The 20,354-nt window shown below is 42.4% G+C and overlaps 1 pseudogene; it reads right to left on the reverse strand.

The window, feature by feature from the left end:
* Positions 1-29: 29 nt before the first annotated feature.
* On the reverse strand, positions 30-19,969 carry LOC129560008 (nucleolar RNA helicase 2-like; annotated as a pseudogene).
* Between the last annotated feature and the right edge of the window lie 385 nt (positions 19,970-20,354).

A 20,354-nucleotide genomic window follows, 5' to 3' on the forward strand; every position in this document is an offset into this window, starting at 1 on the left:
TGCTCCGGGAGCTCCCGCCCGCGCCAACGTCACAGGCGTGCGTCGAAGCCGGCGCGCGAGCGCCGCCCAGAGGCGGGTGGGAGAGGGTGGCGTCTGTGTTAAGGTACACCAAGTGTTTGTGGAAATGAGGCCCTGACCGGGCGTTGACGGTTCTGCAGAAAATGATTCAAGGAATGACAAAGTTTAAAGAGACCTTAGAAATAAGCCGCCGTATTCATATTTTCTTTTGAGATAGGCATCCTGGAGAAACATGATTAAAGTCTCTCTGTGACTCTAGAAAGTTCTTTCCGTTTCTGAGTGGTTAGGGAGCATGACTCCGTCCGGAGGGCTGAGGTGCCCACGGGGCTTGGGCGGCCGCTGGCACGGGGTGGTTCCCGGCGGTGACAGCTAGGACGACCCCCGAGGATACGACTTCCCTGGGGCGCGCCGACCTCTCCCCGCGGCCCGAGCGGGACTCGTTCTGCGCAGGGCGGTGGTCCCTGCTGGGTGGACCTCTTTGTTTCCATCCTGCGCACTCAATTACCCATGCCTTAGCACGACCGAGGCTTGGGGAGAAGACAGGCCCTAGTTTTAGTTCTGAACGTGAAGTGTCAGCTGCTCCTTCTTCGGAGTTGTTCCCAGCTACCCCCCTAATGTGAAATGACACTGCTGGGCTCTCTGTTACTTTACTTTTCACCCTGGTGGAAAACTATCGTGGCTCCCCGCTTGGCTTTCCTGTCCTGTTCTTTATAATCCTCTCGCCTTGTGTGTGCGCTGGGTTTCCTGACCAGCTTCCATTGAATAAAATAACAGAAGCGTGGGGAGGTGGGGGGCGGGGGGTGGCGGAGGTAATCACTTCTGGGATTTTGTTTTAGAAGACTAGATCGCCGGAAATTTCCCGCAGTCCAGTGGTTAGTACTCAGCTCTTTCACTGCCAGGGGCCCTGGGTTGGAACCTTGGTGGGGAAACTAAGAGAACTAAGATCCCACAGACCTGGTCTGGGCCAAAAAAAAATTAGATTGCATGCATTGCTGTCCGTTGCCCTAGTCCTCCCTTTGAGGGAAGCCAGCTTTCGGTTATGACAGCTGCCTTATAGAGAACCCCTCATGGCAAGGAATTGAGATCAGTCTCTGGTCAATAAATTTGAGGATGTGAGGAGCTCAGTTCAGCAGCCTGAGGAGCTGAATCTTGTCAACAAACACGGCGGTGAGCTTTAAAGCAGATCCTCCCCAGTCAGGTCTTCAGCCTGCTCCAGCATCTTAATGGCTACTCTGCTAGAGACCTTGAGGCAGAGGAACCCATCTGGTCACCCCATTCCTGACCTTTAAAAATTGAGATAACAAATGTTTAGTGTTTTGAGCAAGGACATCTTGGGATAATATGTTATGCAGCAGTAGGAAACTAATACCCTCTTAATAGTAGCCAAGATATGGAAGCAACCTAAGTGTCCATCAACAGATGAGTGGATAAAAATGCAGAATTTGTGTGCAATGGAATATTCCTCACCCTTTAAAAAGAATGAAATTATGGGACTTTCCTGGTGGTCCAGTGGTTAAGAATCCACCTTCTAATTCAGGAGATGCAGTTCAGTCTCTGGTCAGGGAACTAAGATTTTACATGTCGAGGACAATGAAGCCTGTGTGCTGCAAGCACTGAGCCCACGTGCTCTAAAGCCCCTGTGCCACACTAAAACCTGCTGCTGCTGCTACGTCACATCAGTCGTGTCTGATTCTGTGCAACCCCATAGACCACGGCCCACCAGGCTCCTCTGTCCTTGGGATTCTCCAGGCAATTACACTGGGGTGGGTTGCCATTTCCTTCTCCACAACTAAGACCTGACACAGCCAAATAAATAATTTTTTAAATGAAATTTGACCAATATCAAGAATGTGGATGGACCTGGAGGGTATTACACTAAATGAAATGAGACAAATACTCAAATGTTTTCACTTCTATGTGGAATCTAAAAAATGGAACAAGGAAATAGATACAGCAAAACAGAAACAAACTCTCAGATGTAGCGAATAAGCTCGTAGTTACCAGTGGTGAGAAGGAAGGAGGAGGGGCAAGGTAGGAGGAATGGACTAAGAGGTACAAACTACTATGTATAGAATAAACTACAAGGACAGGACAGGAAATATAGCCAATGTTTTATAATAACTTTAAATGGAGTTTAACATAAAAATTTAGAATCACTATGTTGTAAGCCTGAAACTAGTAAATCAACTCTACCTGAATTTAAAATAAATTTTGTAAATTTCTCTTGAAACTCTTTTATCTATGCCTCTGCTGTTTTTTAGAAGTGTGCTATTCCATCTCCATATATTTTTGGAGTCAGTGAACTTTTTTGATGTATGGTAATGGTTACTCAGTATTATAAGATGAACTAATGTACAATAACAATAAGCAGTTATATTCTTGCCTTCTCTGTTGTAGATTAATTGACCCTAAGTGACTGGAAAAGAGTCTGATGCTAGGAGGGATTGGGGGTGGGAGGAGACGGGAATGACAGAGAATGAGATGGCTGGATGGCATCACTGACTCGATGGACATGAGTTTGAGTGAACTCCAGGAGTTGGTGATGGACAGGGAGGCCTGGCGTGCTGTGATTCATGGGGTCGCAAAGAGTTGGATACAACTGAGCGACTGAACTGAAGTGTGTGGGTTTATACCCACTGCAGTGTTCTTGCCTGGAAAATTCCAGGGACAGGGAAGCCTGGTGGGCTGCCGTCTATGGGGTCGCACAGAGTTGGACACGACTGAAGTGACATGGCAGCAGCAGACAGCGTGGATTTATTACTGGCTCTTCATTCTGTCCCATTGATCTGTGTGCCTGAGTTTGTGCCCATTTCATACTGTTTATGGTTTTCTGGGGGGGTGTGGGGATGCTTATCATAAAGTTTATTTGGACTAACTATTTTGGCAGAAGCATCTGTACATCAGCCTCCTGGTAAGCCAGTGGTGTTTGTTAGTGCTTTTACCTTGTGCACCCTGGGTTAGGGGTGGAGGAGGAAACAGACGGTCCAGAAGAAAGGGAACCTTCACTTGCATGCACTTGTGTGTTCCACACAGGTCATCTAATGGGAGTTGTTAGACCTGGGACTAGCTCTGTCTTCAGCATTATCTAACTGTGTGGACCTCTGTAGATCTCAGCTGCCTCATCAGCAGCTGAGGGGTGAGGACTGAATGATGTTATCATCCTGTTGTGATTAATGTAGTTCTGTAGTATAGACTGAAGGCTGGAAGCATGCTGCCTCCAGCTCTGTTCTTCTTTCTCAAGATTGCTTTAGCTATTCAGGGTCTTTTATTGTTTCTATACAAATTTTAGAATTATGCTAGTTCTGTGAAAAACACCATTGGTGTTTTGATAGGGATTGCAAGAAAGCTTTTTTTTTCTTTGCCACACTGTGAGGCTTGTAGGATCATAGCTCCCCAACCAAGAATTGAATCCAGACCCTGGCAATGAAAGAGCTGAATCCTGACTACTGGACTGCCAGGGAATTCCTGGGATTGCTATAAAGCTTTTTAAATAAGGGAAAACACAACTTATCAAAATTTGTGAGATACAGTGAAAGCATTAAAGGGAAAATTAGAGCATCGTATGTGATATTAGAAAAGAAGAGAGAACTGAAATCAATCATGGAAGCTTTCACCTTAGGAAACCAGAAAAAAAAGCCAGTTAAATCCAAAGTAAGCAAAAGAAAATAAATAATAAAAATAGAGAGCAATGAAGTTGAAAACAAGAAATCAATAGAGAAAATCAGTAAAACCAAAAGCTGGTTCTTTGAAAAGATCGATAAGCTTCTAGCCAGGCTAACAAGAAAAAAGAGAGACGACACAAATTACTAATGTCAGGAATGTAAGACAGCACATTCCCACAAATTCTATGGGCGTTAAAAGGATAATAAAGGAATGAAGTGAAAGTGTTAGGCGCTTTGGTCGTGTCTGACTCTTGCAACCTCATAGACTGAGGTCTGTCAGGCTCCTCTGTCCATGGAATTCTTCAGGCAAGAATACAGGAATGCGTAGCCATTCCCTTCTCCAGGGGATCTTCCCAACCCAGGGGTTGAGCCTGGGTCTCTTGTATTTCAGGCAGATTCTTTATCGTCTCAGCCACCAGGGAAACCCTGATAAAAGAATAGTATGAACAAATCTATGCCCCACATTTGACAACCCAGATGAAGTGGATCAATTCCTTGAAAGGTATAGTCTGCCAAAGCTTACAGACAGAACAGACTGTATGAATAGGTCTGTGTATATTGAAGAAGATAAATTAATAATCACCTTTCAAAACAAAGCACCAGCTGCAGATGTGTTCACTGGTAAATTATCAAACTTTTAAGGGAAAAATTACACCAATTCTCTACAGTCTGTTTCAGAGAAAACAAACTGAATATGTTCTACCTCATTTTGTGAGCTCAACATTACCCTACCACCAAAGACATAAGAAAACTATGATCTGTCTCTTCAACATAGATACAAAATCTTCAACAAAATATTTGCAAATAGATTCAGTAATATATAAAAAGAATTACGCATTGCGACCAAGTAGGATTTATCTCACAAATACAAAGCTATTTCAACATTCAAAATCAATTAATATAGTTCATGATATCAGCAGGTTAAAAACAAAAAAAACATGATCATATTAATAGATACAGAAAAGCATATGATAAAATTCAAGATTTATTCATGACAAAAACTGTCAGTAAAATAGGAATAGAGGAAGGGCTTACCTTAACCACTGGTGGTCCAGTGGTTAAGAATCTGCCTTGCAGTTCAAGGGACACTGTTTCAATCCTTGATCCTTTTCAACATTGTACTAGAAACCAAAGAAATAAACTATTTGTTTGCCAATAACATTTTTTACACAGACTTTCTGTGTAAAAAATCTGAAAAAAATAAATCTTCCAGAACTAATAATTGATTATAGCCAGGTTGCAGGATACAAAGTTATAGAAAAGTCTATCAGTTTCTCATATATCAGCAATGATCAACTGCAACTTGAAGTTAAAAAGACAATACTAACATAAGTACCCCCCAAATTAAACACTTAGGTACAGACCTAACAAATTACATATAATATCTATCTGAGTAAAGTTAGAAAAACTCTGATAAAATCAAAGAAGAACTAAATAAGTGGAGAGAGATCTCATGTTCATGGATTGGAAGACAGTATCGTCAAGATGTCAGTTTTTTCCAAATTAACCTGTAGTTTCAATGTGATCCCCATCAAAATCCTGGTAAGTTAGTTTGTGAATGTGGACAAGCTGATTCTAAAGTTTAGAGAGGCAAAGATCCAGGGCAGCAAACACAATATTGAAGAAGAACAAAATTGGTGGACTGACACTGCTCAAATTCAAGAATTACTATGAAGATGCAGTATTCAAGATAAAATAATTTTGGTGAAAGAACTGATCATTGGAACAAAATAGCGATCCCATAAATAGACCTCTATAAATAGTCAGCTGATCTCTGACAGACAGCAGAGGCAGTACAGTGGAGGAAGCAGTCTTTTCAACCAATGGTACTTGGACAACTGAACATTCAGATGCAAAAACAAAAAGTCTAGACACAGACCTTATGTCCTTCACAAAAATGAACTTGACATGGATCACAGACTGAAGTATATAATGCAATCTATAAAATTCCTGGAGTTAACATGGGAAAAGCCTAGATGGCAACGGGTTTGGCAATGACTTTTTAGATAGGACCCTGAGGGCACCAGCCATAAAAGAACTGATAAGCTGGACTTAAGTAAAATTAAAATTTTTCTTCTTTGCAAAAAACACTGTCAAAAGAATGTAAAGACAAGCTACAGGCAGGAGAAATATTTATAAAAGATCCATCTGATAAAGAACTATTATCCAAAATATAAGAACTTTTAAAACTCAACAACAAGAAAACAAACAACCTAGTTTAAAAAATGAGCTGGAGATCCTAGCAGACCCCTCACCAAAGAAGAAATACTACTAGCAAGTAAACATGAGAAGATGCTCCACGTCATGTGTCATCAGGGAAAGGCAAACTATAAGATGTTGCTACACACCTTTTAGAATAGCCAAAACCCAGAGCCCTGACAGCACCAAATGCCAGTGAGGATGCAGAGCAATGGGACTTCTCATTCCTTGCTGGCGGCAATGAAAAATGGTGCAGCCACTTTGGAAGAAGTTGAGCAGTTTCTTACAAAACTGAACATATTCTTCATATACAACCCAGCAGTTTTGCTTCTTGATATATACCCAAAGGAAATATCCTTTGGGTTCACTTGAAACCTACATATCAATATTTATAGTAGCTTTGTTCATGATTGCCAAAACTTGGAAGCAACCAATGTTACTAGGTGCATGGATACATAAACTATGATGTATGTAGACGATGGAATACTATTCAATACTTTAAAAAAGTGAGCTATGAAATCTTGGAAGAAACTTAAATGCATATTACTGCATATTAGGTGAAAGAAGGTAATCTGAAAAAGGTTACATACTGTTTGACATTCTGAAAGTCAAAACTGTGGAGTCCATAAAAAGGTGGGTGGTTGCTCGAAATAATGGGAGAGGTAGGGATAAATAAACAGAGGACTTTAGGGCAGAGAGATTACTCTGTATGATTCTGTAGTGGTGGATTTGTGTCATACATTCATCCATCCCATGGAGTTACAACACCAAGAGTGAACCCTAATATAAACTGTGGACTTGGGTGATTATGATGTTTCAGTGTACATTTATTAATTGTGACAAGTTTACCATCTTGTCAAGGGTGTTGATAATGGGGGGGGGGTACTATGCAGGGTTGGGGCAGGTAGGTATATAGGAAATCACTCAGTTGTGCTACGAACCTAGACTGTTCTTTTTAAAAAAAAAAAAAAAAAGATTTTGTAAAAACCTTACCAGTGACTTTCCTTGTCCTCAGCTAAGTTTCCTGCAATGGACCAGAAGGTTCCACATGGTCTGTTCCCATGCCCGCTTCCTTATCTCCCATGCTCGCCTCTTGGTCTTCTCCTCTCCTCTCTGCTCCTCTCTGCTCTTTCATGTATAGCCCATGTGGTTCCTCACTGTCTGTCCAACAGTGCAGATTCAGAGTCAGTTCTGGGTCTGTCCCCTGGCCATCGCTCCTACATGGACCCCTTTCCTCCCAGTACATTGCAGCTGAACGCCCTCCCTGCTGGCTCCTTGCAGTGTGCTGCCAGTGCATCCTGATGCTCACCTGTTCTTAGTCAGGCTGATGAGAGCCTATCACCTGTGATTTGGATTACCATTGGCTGTGCTTTGCTGAGAGCAGCCCCCCTGGGGGAGGTCTGCATGTTTCTGCTGCCCATTCCAAACAGCCCTGGGTTAGAGCATCCTTTCTGGAGTGTCCAAGCAGGCAGAACTGTGGGGCAAGAGTAGATTCATCCTTCACCATCTACTGTGAGCTGACTGTTCAAGCCCCAAGCTCCACAAGTAAGCACTTACACCTAAGTGGTGGGCGCTCTCAGGTCTCCTTCAGTTTTTTAGAACAGTGATTGGTATCATGGTGTTAAGTTCAAATTCACTGGGTCCATTCTCCCTCCTCTCATTCAGCAACTGGAGTATTCTTAAATCTAAGTAAACAGGAGATAATGAAAACTTAAGATAATACAGATGGAATTTGTTCTTACTCCAGTGTGTTATTTTCTCACTATGAAGGAGATTCTTAGGAACACTGGTAACATTTGAAGTTTTAAGTCCATAACTGGAAAGAATGGACAACCATTGAAATAGCATGAACTATGCATGCTAAAAGTAGGGAGAGGACTTAGTTTAGGGTTACAAAGAACTCTGAAAGGGAGGATCTGACATAAAGTCATAAATTTCCTAGATATCTAAATTCCTTCTTTTTAAAAAAGATAACAAAATATTTTGTTAATAATTCTACTATAATAATTTATTCATGACTGTTACTTTGAAAGTGAAAGTGCTAATCACTCAATCATGTCTGACTCTTTGGGACCCCACGGGCTATAGCCTGCCAGGCTTCTCTGTCAAAGGGATTCTCCAAGCAGGAATACTGGAATGGGTTGCCATTCCCTTCTTCAGGGGATCTCCCTGACCCAGGGATCAAACTCGGGTCTCCTGCATTGCAGGCAAATTCTTTACTAGCTGAATCACCAGGGAAGCTAACACATTTATTTTTAGTTTCTTTTGCACCTTTAATATAAACATACTTTTTATTATTGCTCTTCTATCCTACATATTATTTACTAATTTCAGTAAAACATTTTTTTCCACTCAGTTTTCAGAAGTACAATTTTAAAGGCTTTAGAATACTAATATTTATCACATTATCAAGACATTTTCTTCTCTGGTCATTTGTCACTGCTTCCAAGACTTTTCTAGAAAAAGACCTGTCCACCTCCTTAGGCAGTTAGGGGAAAGGTCAAAGGTTCTTCCTGAGTCTTTGGGGCCTTAAACATAATCAACCTAAATTAATCCTCATGCTACCAAGCTGAACTCAGGTTTGCTCACCTGATGAGCACCAAAGCCAGTCTACCTGGTTGTGGTGAAGAAAAGTACAGAGTTTAGTCATAGGCGCCAAGCAAGAACAAGCAGCTGGTGCTGGAAAGACTTGAACACCCCAAGGACTTCCAGGGAAGTTTTTAAGGCAACAGCTGGGGTGAGGGTCTCAGGGTGTGGGACCAGCTCAGGTACATTCTTCTGACTGGTGGTGAGGTCACAGGGTGATGTTTCAGGAATATTAATCATCAGTCTTCTGGTTCCAACGGAAACCACACAGCTGGTCTCAGCTTAATGACGCTTAGGTTCTTTATGTCTCAACACAGAAGGAATTCAGTCAGAGACAAAGTGAGAGGTAAGAAGTAGATTTGTCAGTATAGGATTCTTGTGAAGGATATGAGCAGGCAGGCAGAAGAGCTCCACCCCAAGAACTTACTGGGCTACACTTTTATAACCAGAGGAAAAGTGGGGCAGGAGAGAAGGCCATCTTCCCCCTCATTCTTTGAATAAACTCCAAGCTTACATCACTAGCTCTTCCTTTGAGTCTTAAAAGCAGAAATAAGCAGTTCTGTATAACAGTTGGAGTCATCGGCACCCCACTTCTGATAACAGAGACAACCATGAAGCAGAAGATTGGGAAAGAAATTGAGGACCAAGTAATAATATGGACAAGTTGGACATTTGACTCAGCAACAGTATCACCCACGGTTTTCTCAAGTGCACATGGAACAGTCTCCAGGATGAGCATCTGTCACAAAACAAGTTTTACAATAAATTTTGAAAGATAACAACCATAAAAAGTATCTTTTCTTATGAAACTTAAATCATTAACAGAAGAAAAACTGAATAATTCACAAGTATGTAGAAGTTAATCAATACACTCTTAACCAGTGTGTAAAAAGAGAAATGACAAGGGAAATTTTCTAATTTCCCAAGAATACAATTTGTCAAAACTTACGGGATGCAGTGAAAGCAGTGTAAACAGGGAAATGTATAGCTGTAAATATACACATTAAAAAAGCAAAAGATATGAAATTAATTACTTAATCTTACAGCATAAGGAACCAGGCAAGGAAGCACAAACTAAACCCAAAGCTAGTAGAAAGAAAGAAACAAGATAAGAGTGGAGAAAAACAATAAGAAAACAATCAAGAAAATCAGTGTAATCAAATGATGGTTCTTTGAGAGGATCAATGAAACTGACCAACCTTTAGCTATATTGACTAAGAAAAAGACTGCTTTTGTTTCATGAAACTGACAAATGTTTAGCTACATTGACTAAGAAAAAGGCTACTTTTTTTCACGATTAAAATCAGAAATAAAAGTGGGTATGTAACGAACTACACAGAAATAAGTATTATAAGAGCCTGTCATGAACAATTGTACACTAAAAAAGTGAGATAACCTAGATGAAAGGGACAGATTCCTAGAAACACACAATCTCCTGAAACTGAACTATGAAAAACAAGAAAATCTGAATAGACCTATAACCAGTAAGATTGAATCAGTAATTTAATAAAAAAATCTCCCAACAAAGAAAAGCTCCAGATCAAGATGGCTTCACTGGTGAATATTACCAAGGATTTAGGAAAGAACTAATGCCAGTCCTGTCAAATTTTCCCAAAACATTAAAGATGAGGGAACACTTTCTAATGGGTGTTATGAAGTCGGCATTCAGTTCAGTTCAGTTCAGTCGCTCAGTCGTGTCCGACTCTTTGCGACCCCATGAATCACAGCACGCCAGGCCTCCCTGTCCATCACCAACTCCCGGAGTTCACTCAAACTCATGTCCATCGAGTCGGTGATGCCATCCAGCCATCTCATTCTCTGTCGTCCCTGTCTCCTCCCACCCCCAATCCTTCCTAGCATCAAAGTTTTTTCCAGTGAGTCAACTCGACGCATGAGGTGGCCAAAGTATTGGAGTTTCAGCTTTAGCATCAGTCCTTCCAATGAAAACCCAGGATTGATCTCCTTTAGAATGGACTGGTTGGATCTCCTTGCATTACACGATATCAAAGCCTGACAAAGACACTGCTAGAAGAGGAAACTGCAGACCAACATCCCTCATGAATAGTGAAGCAAAAAATCTCAACAAAATACCAGAAGACTAAAATCAGCTGCATAGTGGAAGGATTGTACACCATGACCAAATGGGACATATTCCAGGAATGCAAAGAGTGTCCACATGATACCCACATTAATAGGATGAAGAAAAAAATCACATTGTAATCTCAATTGGTGCAGTAAAAGCATTAGACAAATTCACCACCCTTTCATGATTAAAAAACACTCAAAAAAACTAGGAATAAAAGGAAACTTCCTTAGTATCATAAAGTCCACATCTGAAAACCCTACGTCTAACATCATTCTCAGTAGTGAAAGACTGAAAGCTTTTCCCGTAAGGTCAGCAGTAAGATAAGGATGCCCACTTTGTCACTTCCATTTAATGCATTATTGGAAGTTTTAGAAGAATAAGGCAAGATAAGGGGATCAAAGTTACCCAAATTGGAAAGGAAGAAATTTATCTCTGTTCCCTGGTGACTTGATCTTATATGTAGAAAATCCTAAAAAATGCCAAAAATCAACTTTTAGAACTAAACCTAATTCAGCAAAGGGGCAGGATACAATCATTATGCAAAAGTCAGAAGCATTTCTATACACTAACAATGAAGAATTTGTAATAGAAATTATGAAAACCATTTCATTTGCAATAGCATAAAAATAAAAGACTGAACAATGTTGAAAACATTGCTGATAGAAACTAAAAAAGATGTACCTAAATGGAAAGACAGCCCATATACACAGATTGGAAGACCTAACCTTGTTAAGATGAGAGTATACTGATGTGGCTGCTGGTAAGCACGCAGGCAAGAATGTAAGCAGATGGGCCAGGATCTGAAGGGAAGGAGGTGCCTCTGCCACAGGGCTGTGCTCACACCTGCTCCCAAAGGAGATATCTGCCGCCTCCCCACAGGTGAGCCAGCGCTCCACCTGGGAAGGGGTGTACCTGCGGACAGAGTGGCTACTCCTTTACTGCCCCTGGGTCTCCGGGTGACCACTCCTGTGCCCAGGGAAGGAACTGCACAAAACATAGTTTCAGGGCTTCCCTGGTAGCTCAACGGTAAAGAATCTGTCTGCTACTGCAGGAGACAGGGGTTTGATCCCTAATCTGGGAATATCCTACATCCCACTGAGCTGGTGCACCACAACTTTTGAGCCTGTGTTCTAGAGCCCGGGAATGGCAACTACTGAGCCTGCACCACAGCTGCTGAAGCCAACATGCCCTAGAGCCTGTGCTCTGCAACAAGAGAAGCCAATGAGCTGAGAAACCCATGCACCACAACTAGAGAGTAGCCCCCGCTCTCTTCAACTAGAGAAAGCCTGCGAGGAAGATCCAGCACAGTCAAAAATAATAAATAAAAGTATATTTTTTAAAAAAACAGCATAGTTCCAGCTTAACCAAGTTGACAGGGAACATAGCCACCACACATATGGAATATTTATAACCCAAGAAAGAAAGTCTGTTGACAAGTCAGGAAGCTGCAAATGCTTCACGTAAGGCCATTGGACTGTGTTCTAGCTTTGATCGTAACTGACATCCCCTGTCAGTTGTCTAAGAAATTCATCGTGCAGAGTTGAGGACACTCATCGTGTTGGTTTGCATAGAGCCTCTTTTTACCCATTCAATGCTTGAAGAGACATCAGAAAGATTTATGAAATATATTTTAGATTATTTCCAAATTCATAAAATTTTTTGATAGTGCTAACTTGCATGCATGTGTAACTGATTATTTTAGATACATCTGAGCTTACAGTGAATTCACTTTTTCCTTTTTCTTTTCCACCTTAATCTAGAGTAGTTTTTTTCACATACTGCTTTCAAAACTAAATGTATCAGGCTTCCCCAGGGGTTAAAAATCTACCTGCCAATGTAGGGAACATGGGCTTGATCCCTGGTACAGGAAAATCCCACATGCCAAGGGGCAAGTAAGCTGGTGCACCACAGCTATTGGGCCTGTACACCCTAGAGCCTGTGCTTGTGCTTTGCGATGAGAGAAGCCATGGCAGTGAGAAGCTCAGTGCACAACAGCTACATAGTAGCCCCTGCTCACTGCAACTAGGGAAAGTCTGCACAACAAGAGGACTTAGTGCAGCCAAAATAAAAATAAATAAGTAAAATTGTTTAAAAAAATGCATCTTCTGATGGTTGAAATAGGTGTTTCAATTTGCATCTCCCTGCTGTTTCCATTTATAAAACACTTGAATTTTTTTTAACATTTTTGACAGTTTCAAACTTAAAGCGGTAAAAGGAAAAATTGTAAAAAAAAAAAAAAAAAAAGCTATGAAATCGACTGAGAAGCTCATTGGGTATATGCGATGGAAACATGTCTGGATAACCAGATTCTGCAGGTTCTCTGCTCCTTTTGCTGTCTTTATGCTATTTTACAACTCATTAATTTGTAAAAAACAAAAACTGGTAACGATCATGATTTTTGTCCACAGAAATACAAATCAATTGTGTCCAGTAGTTTGCTATGGATTATTCCCTATGGTGGTTTTCCCAGGTGACTCAGTGGTAGAGAATCTGCCTGCACAGGCAGGAGACATAGGAGACGTGGGTTCAATCCCTGGGTAGGGAAGATTCTCTGGAGAAGGAAATGGTAACCCACTGCAGTATTCTTGCTTGGGAATCCCGTGAACGGAGGAGCCTGGCAGTCTGCAGTTCATGGGGTCACAAGTAGTTGTATATGACTGAGCACAAACACGTTCATTCCCTGTGTGTAGTTCCATTTTGCTTCAATTTATAAATTAATGCCAATATTCTTTCATTTTTCATTTGAACCAATTGTAATTTCTTTTTGATTCTCTGACTAATAAGTTAAAATCTTTGACAATCATTTTATCTTTCTCCATGTCTTGATTGTATCTTTTTAAAAAATCACCGTTTACCAACAGCGAGAGTGAACCAAGAACTTCCAGATGTCCAAGCTGGGCTTAGAAAAGGAAGAGGAACTATAGATCAAATTGCCAACATTTGCTGGATTATAGGGAAAGCAAGGGAGTTTCAAAAATCATCTATCTCTGTTTCATTGACTACACTAAAGCCTTAGACTGTGTGGATCATGACAAACTGTGGAAAGCTCTAAGAGAGATGGGAATACCAGGCCATCTTACTTGTCACCTGAGAAACCTGTATGCAGGTCAAGAAGCAACAGTTAGAACCCCGTATGGAACAGTTGATTGGTTCAAGATCGAGAAAGGAGTACAACAAGGCTGTCTGCTGTCACCCTGTTTGTTTAACCTATACGCTGAGCACATCATGAAAAATGCTGGTCTGAATGAGTTACAAACTGGAATCAAGATAGGTAAGAGAAGCAACAATCACCTCAGATATGCGGATGATACCACTCTAATGGCAGAAAATGAAGAGGAACTAAAGAGCCTGGATGAGGGTGAAGGAGGAGAGTGAAAGAGCCGACTTAAGACTAAATATTAAAAAAACTAAGATCATGGCATCCAGCCCCCATACTTCATGGCAAATAGAAGGGGAAAAGGTGGAAGTAGTGACAGGTTTTCTCTTCTTGGGCTCCAAAATCACTGCAGACAGTGACTGCAGCCATGAAATCAGAATATGATTGCTTCTTGGCTGAAAAGTGATGACAAGCGTAGACAGTGTGTTGAAAAGTGGAGACATTACTCTGCCGACAAAGGTCCACATAGTCAAGGCTGTGGTCTTCCCATTGGTCATGTACGGTTGTCAGAGTGGACTGTAAAGAAGGCAGAACACCAAAGAATTGATGCCTTTGAACTGTGGTGCTGGAGAAGACTCCCGAAAGTCCCTTGGACAGCAAGGAGATCAAACCAGTCAATCTTAAGGGAGATCAACCCTGAATATTCACTGGAAGGACTGATGCTGAAGCTCCAGTATTTTGGTCATCTGATTTGCACAGATGACTCATTGGAAAAGTCCCTGATGCTGGGAAAGATCAAGGGCAGAGGAGAAGAGGGTGTCAGAGGACAAGATGGCTGGGTGGCATCACCAATTCAATGAACATGAACTTGGGCAAACTCCAATAGATGGTGGGGTACAGGGAGACCTGGCCTGCTGCAGTCCATGAGGTTGCAAATTGTTGGACATGACTGGGCCACTGAACAAGAACAAAGAGTGAGCTATAGTCTCAGTTGCATCCACCTCTTTGTGACCCCATGGACTGTAGGCTGCCAGGCTCCTATGTCCATGGAATTCTGCAGGCAAGAATACTGAATCGGGTTGCCATTTCTTTCTTCAGGGGATCTTCCCAACTCAGGGATTGACACACAGGTCTGCATTGCAGGCAGATTCTTTACCATCTGAGCCACCAGGAAGCCTACTAAGAGACATTTCTAAGTATAAAAGACAGATCAACTTAAAAAGTATCAGCAGATACATGCTTGACTTTATAATCTATAGACAATATATTAGAATATGTAATGAATCCATACACCTTTTCCAAAGGAATACCCAAGATAGAAGTAGCAATAAAGTTATAACTGACAGTCACCACAGATGAAATAATTTAGATGAAGCTTACCTCTCTCGAAGAGATGGACTCTGGGCAAGTGGTTAGGAAGGAAATACAGTGTGCTTTTAACTTTGTATGAAAAACAATGTTCAGTCCCATGCTGCCAAACATAGTTGATTTTGCCAAATAAATCCTGTACTTCAAATTTCTGTCCGGATGCTTTATTAAAACTCTGCTTCTGGCCTTAGTTTTGGAATCTGTTACTTTTGTTGCCACCTCCTGATTGCTGTCCTCTGAAGCTTTTCCTTCTTTCCCACTGTCCCCTGACACCTTGGTTGTTCTCCCGCTGTCCCCTGAAGCCTCAATTGCCTTTCCCCTGTTGCGATATCGCTCCCATGGTCCTTCTAGCTCTGGTTGCTCTGTGGCTGCAGAAAGCTGCCATCGCCGTGAATCATTCCACTTTTCCTGTTCTTCTGTTACTGATGCAGTAGAGATATCAAAGCAAACACCCTGCTTTCCTTAGAGAAAGACCATTCTCTTCACTTTGGAATCAGTATCCTCACCCAGTTGCTCTTTAAGTTCTTTCCAAACATAACTAATGTTTGGCGTTTCAGTTGAGCATCGCAGATCATGGTCACAAAGCCTGCATTTGAATTGATCGAGGAGCGCTGATCTATTGATGTGGCACCGGAGAATTGGGCCAGGGCTGCTGCCAAGGCTTCCACAGTTCCCTTCTCCTCAATCAGCTTCTCAGCTGATTGCTTGAAGTGACCGATCGCAGTGGGAGGCACAGAGTCCAAGAGCCTGATGGTACCTCTGCTAGAAACTTTATTATCTCTGCTGCAGAAGGAATACCTGTTCGCTTAAATTTAATTCCCGCTTTTTGCTCCACTTGGGCTAACTAGTATTCTTCCTTGGGCTGATAAAAGCAGATCAAACCCTGGTCTTTCCAGCTCTGTTCGCCCAGAATGGTGAATGTAGGACTCCACATCCTTTGGTGGAGAACTTTGAACAACCAGATCAACCTAAGGGATGTCTATCCTATGTGCAGCAACATTGGCTGCAACCAGAACTCCAACATCATCGTTTCTAAAACCTTTCAGGGTGATTTCCTTCCTTCTATGGAATGTCTATGTGTAAAGACTGGGCATCCTGCTTTATGGCCACATTCTGTGACAACTTCTGGGCTTCTTCCTTCGTTTCACAAAATGTGATAGTGCGCCCTTGATAACCACTCAGCTCACGTCCCTAATAACTGCTGCGGCCAGAGGCTCTACAGTTATTGCTGTTTTCTGTGTCTTTTTACCAATCAGGTCTGCCTGTTCATATGTAGATTTCATGTATTTCTTAGCAACATTATACACCCAATGAGGGCAAGTTGCAGAAAAAAACCAATGTTTGGGGATTGTCTTCTCAATGTTTCTTGTATGCTACATATAAAATCTCTTCCACTTGATCAGCAAAGCCCATGTCCAACATCTGGTCAACTTCAGGACATCATGCCTAAGTGTGTTGAGAAGCTTTGCTTATATTCCATATGGTGAATTTCTGCGAGAGCTCGTGGGACTACAAGTGGACTTCAGTTGTATTTATGTATTTCTTCCACTCCCATAGAGCACTCAGGCCCTGCACTGGGCCCTGAGGAGGAGAGAGGAGACCCACAACAGTAGGTACAGAAAGCACTGCACTGCAGAACAGAGGTCCCAGAGAGGTGAGTGCAGGGCAGTGGGAGGACCTGAGGACATCCCTGATCTTGGAGAACAGGTGGGACTTGGTCAGAGAAAGCATTTGTGTAGAGGCACCAAGTGGGGGAGCATAACACATCCAGGGGTGAGTTTGGGGCAGTGGAAGGAAGGTTGGTGTCTTCTCCACATGGGCTGCTGTAAGAAAATGAAATACTAGAGACTGGGTGGCAACAGAAATATATTTCTCACATTTCTGAGGCCTGGGAAGTCCAGGGTCAAGGCACCAGCAGATTCAGGGTCTGGTGAGGGCCCTTTCCCAGGTTGCAGAAGGCCTATTGTGTGCTCATGACATGATCTCTGGGGCCGCTGTTAAAAGAGAGCTGCTTCTGTCGCAAGGCTCTGCAGTCGTCCCCTAAATGCTACCCACTAATACCGTCACCTCGGGTGTCGGTTTCAACACAGGAATTTTAGGGAGACTGGACATTCAGCCCACAACAGTTGGAGACCTGGACAGGCCCCCGCCAGCCTGAGGAATGAAGACCTCGTTGAAGGACTGCACATGGCAGGTCCTGCCAACAGGAGACTGATTTTCTGCTGGAAGATGCTGCCCTGTCCTTAGGGGTGGGGTAGGAGAGTGCCTCACTGCCCGCATGGCTCAGCTGCTGTCTCTGCATACACTGTGTTACCCAGAATCCAGGGACAAAGGGCTCGGCCCCTCAGGGCCAGTGGAGCTGGACAAAGTGAAAAAAAATTCTCATTTGCTCCTTCTTGATGCATCATCTTCAGTTTATCTGGGACATTTTTCCAAAGAAGACACACAGATTGCCAACAGCCACATGAAAAAAGGCTCAGTATCTCTAATCATGAGGGAAATGCAAATCAAAACCACAATGAGATACCACCTCACACCTGTCAGAATGGTTGTCATTAAAATATAATAATAACGAATGCCAAGTGTTGGTGAGGATGTGGAGAAACGAGAACACTTGTGCACTGGTGGTAGGAATGTAAACTCATGCAGCCACTGTGGAAAACAATATGGAGGATCCTCAAAAAGCTAAACAGAGTTACTGTTTGGTCTAGCAATTCCACTCCTGGGCATGTATCCCAAAAGGAACCAAAACAGTAATTGGGAAAAAAACATGCACCTCAGTATTCTTTGCAGCACTGCTTATAATAGCTCAGAAATGGAAGCAACCTAAGTGTCCATCAGTAGATGAATGGATAAGGACGATGTGGTATGTATATATGATTGATATTGCTGCTGCTGCTAAGTCACTTCAGTCGTGTCCGACTCTGTGTGACCCCATAGACGGAAGCCTACCAGGCTCCCCCGTCCCTGGGATTCTCCAGGCAAGAACACTGGAGAGGGTTGCCATTTCCTTCTCCAATGTGTGAAAGTGAAAAGTGAAAGTGAAGTCGCTCAGTCGTGTCCGACCCATAGCGACCCCACGGACTGCAGCCCACCAGGCTCCTCCATCCATGGGATTTTCTAGGCAAGAGTACTGGAGTGGCTTGCCATTGCCTTCTCCGGTGATTGATATTATTCAGCTATAAAAAAGAATTGAATCTTGCCATTTGCAATAACATGGATGGACTTGGAGGGTATTATGTATGGATGTGAGAGTTGAACTGTGAAGAAAGCTGATCGTCGAAGAATTGATGCTTTTGAACTGTGGTGTTAGAGAAGACTCTTGAGAGTCCCTTGGACTAGATCAGTCCTGGGTGTTCGTTGGAAGGACTGATGCTAAAGCTGAAATTCCAATACTTTGGCCACTTTATGCGAAGAGTTGACTCATTGGAAAAGACTCTGATGCTGGGAGGGATTGGGGGCAAGAGGAGAAGGGGACGACAGAGAATGAGATGGCTGGATGGCATCACTGACTCGACGGACATGAGTTTGAGTGAATTTCGAGAGTTGGTGATGGACAGGGAGGCCTGGCGTGCTGTGATTCATGGGGTCGCAGAGTCGGACACGACTGAGTGACTGAACTGAACTGAACTGAATGCTAAGTGAAATAAGTCAGAGAAAGACAAATACTGTATGATATCATTTAAATGACTCTAAAAAATAAAACAAACTAGTGAATATAAGAAGAAACAGACTCACAGATGTAGAGAACAAACCTGTGGTTACCAGTGGGAACAGGAGTGGGGGAGGGGCATGTAGGGAGAACGGAGGAGTAAGAGGCGTGAACTACTAGGTATACAGTAAACCAGCTAAAAGTTCCCTGTCTTACCCAGGAATATAGCCAGTACTTTATAGTAACTATGAATAGAGCATAACCTCTTAACAATTGTGAATCACTATGCTATACGCCTGAAACTAATATAATATGGTAAATCAACTGTGACTTCCCAAAAGGTTGATATACCTATGGCACCTTCATATCTAGTTATTAATATGCAGAAGGCACAAGATGTAAAAGTAAAATATTATTACTATTTAAACAGGCTTATCAACAACATGAATTAATCTTTCCTTGGTGGATAAATGTGTAATTTCTTTAATAGCAGCTACTAATTAAGCAACCCAGTAGTTTGACATGACATTAACCTTGTTCTGATCTTCCCTCATTGTTGTTGGTATAGAATCCACCTGCAATGCAGGAGACCCCAGTTCGATTCCTGGGTTGGGAAGATCCGCTGGAGAAAGGATAGGCTACCCACTCCAGTATTCTTGGGCTTTCCTTGTGGCTCAGCTGGTAAAGAATCTGCCTGCAACGCAGGAGACCTGGGTTCGATCCCTGGGTTGGCAAGATCCCCTGGAGAAGGGAAAGGCCACCCACTCCAGTATTCTGGCCTGGAGAATTCCATAGACTGTATAGTCCATAGGGTCGCAAAGAGTCGCACTTTCACTTTCTTTCTAACCTTGGTCTGAAAGAATCATTAAGGTGTAAAGTTAAGAGTGGACCGCACTGGACCCCACAGTCAAAGCCTGTCTCATGGAACTGTCTGTCCTTTATCCATAAGAAGTTGAGTTTATGTAGGGTCATCCACAGCCCGGAAATCTGATGTTGAGAACAAGTGAGCAGAGTGTTTCTTGAAAATTCTCCAATCTGGCGTCTTTTCTTCTCACTTACAAATTCATTCTGAGTAAAAATTCACATTTGGCAGTGTTTTGATGTGGAAATTCTTCCAGATATTATGCATCTCGACAGCAAACTCCAGAGTTAAACTGCGGCTAGGCTGATTGGGCAAGTTTAGGTCCTGAGATGGGGCCGCCTAAGGGTCCGCTCAGGTCCCACGGAGCCATTGTTATAAATGTGCAGAGACAGTTACTCAGTCACCGAGGACAGGCTGTACCTGGTTCTGAAGCTTTCATCCTCTGTGACTGTCCGTAATTTTTACTTCTTTGCCTTCAGTGTATCCTTTTTCAATTTTCAGAAATCTTGTAAGAAATAGTCATTGAACTTTATTCCTGAGTCAAATGTGGCTTTGCTGTAATGATGCCAAAAGTCTTAAGGAGCAGCATGAAGCCAATTGAATCATTATTCCCCAGTGCCTCAGCCCTTTTCAACGTTCCACATCGCTGAGCTTGAGTTTGACCCTCTGGCTGTGCAAAAATTCAGAATGTATGTGATAGGGTAGGAATAGATTTCAGGGATCTTTTACTATAAGCCCTTTTTGAAATAATCACAGCAGATAGCTTATAGAAATTATTAGCACAGATGCTATATGTTCTATAATATTACAATATAATCTTCCAA

Source organism: Moschus berezovskii, chromosome 16, assembly GCF_049115385.1.
Source record: "Moschus berezovskii isolate FMDL1 chromosome 16, NW_MosBer_1.0, whole genome shotgun sequence".
In the NCBI taxonomy this organism is placed as follows: Eukaryota; Metazoa; Chordata; class Mammalia; order Artiodactyla; family Moschidae; genus Moschus; species Moschus berezovskii.